At 41.4% G+C, this 1255-nt stretch overlaps 1 protein-coding gene across 1 annotated transcript in view; it reads right to left on the bottom strand.

Annotated features, from left to right (window-relative positions):
• Positions 1-1112, bottom strand: part of LOC119588640 (actin cytoskeleton-regulatory complex protein PAN1-like) — a gene marked incomplete in the record, with an annotated part of 53193 nt that extends 52081 nt beyond the window's left edge. The window contains 2 exon segments of the mRNA XM_037937276.1: positions 434-575; positions 962-1112.
• Positions 1113-1255: the final 143 nt, after the last annotated feature.

Here is a 1255-nt window from a genome sequence, read left to right as displayed (position 1 = left end):
CGTACTTTCTGTCATGTCTTTCTCATCGTTTATTCATACATTTCTAATTTTGCTTGTTTCATTTTTTTTTTTTATCCACAAAGAAAGACGGACACTCAGGCAGATATACAGACCACAAGGCCGCAAATTCTTATATTCGTAATACTTACGAATTGCTAAATTACTTGAACATTTTTTTTCCTCAAAAAGAAATGTGTGTATTTTGGCGGTGGCACGCGTTCAACGTATATCTGTTACTGTTTCCTCGTTTCTTAAAGAAAATATATAATGTGAATGAATATCCAATCAAGGAAAATGTAATTTGTCTTGAATGTACGTTGACAAGAATGCTTAGTCCTCGCAGTGTCAGCCAGTCACGCTGACCGACTGACTGGGCATCAAGTGCGCCTCATTACCTATTGAGCTGCTCATCGTCGGCAGCCGAGTAACGCACCTGCGAGAGGGCGTCCCGCTGGGCGGTCGACGGTCAAGGAAAGGCGCGCCGAAGCGCTGCTTCCCTCGCGCTTCACTCTGTCTTTCGGAGGCAAGTCTTCCCGGATAGAATGCAGCGTCGCTCTCGTCTGAACACCTCTATTCTAGCAATAAGAAATGGTAAATAGGAATAAACCATAGTCCATTTTCGTTCCACATATCCACCATTGGTACTTTGACACCTGAATGAATAATACGTCCGAATCTTCTCCTAAAGCAAACACCCAAAAGCTGACCACAGTGTCGCGGTGTCACAGAATGCCAGTGTCACAGGGCTAGAGGTGTCACAGACAGTGACTATGACACCAAGTCGACAAACAACCTAGAGATTATCACATTACCTGTAATGTAGGACTTGACGTCTATAACACAGAAAGCGAAAATAATATTGGTCTTTTATTTTACTTTAACAGAGATGTACACTCCTTAAATATCAATTATTTGCGAAAATCACAGTAACTCAATATAGTGCTTAACATTATACTCTTACCTTGGAAGCAAATACTGGATGAGTTAAATCCACTGGTTTGTAAATGATGTTCAAGAACCTAATATCTATCTCCACACAATTTTCAAGACTCAGACTTACACTGCCTCCCGTCAACTCCACCCGGTTAATAATACATCCTACCTCACTGACTTACACGGACAGACTGAAGCAGACACCGTAGTCATCGCTCAGCTGAGGCAAAGAAAACGAGAACTAATCCTGGTAAATTTTCTGCCGTTTTCGTGTGCTGTTTCTATTTATCGTTTACAGACTATTTGTTCATTACCACTGATT

Source organism: Penaeus monodon, chromosome 24 (assembly GCF_015228065.2).
Source record: "Penaeus monodon isolate SGIC_2016 chromosome 24, NSTDA_Pmon_1, whole genome shotgun sequence".
Taxonomy (NCBI): Eukaryota; Metazoa; Arthropoda; class Malacostraca; order Decapoda; family Penaeidae; genus Penaeus; species Penaeus monodon.
Note: the sequence above shows the minus strand (reverse complement) of the source record. Positions and strands in the feature narration are given on the sequence as shown.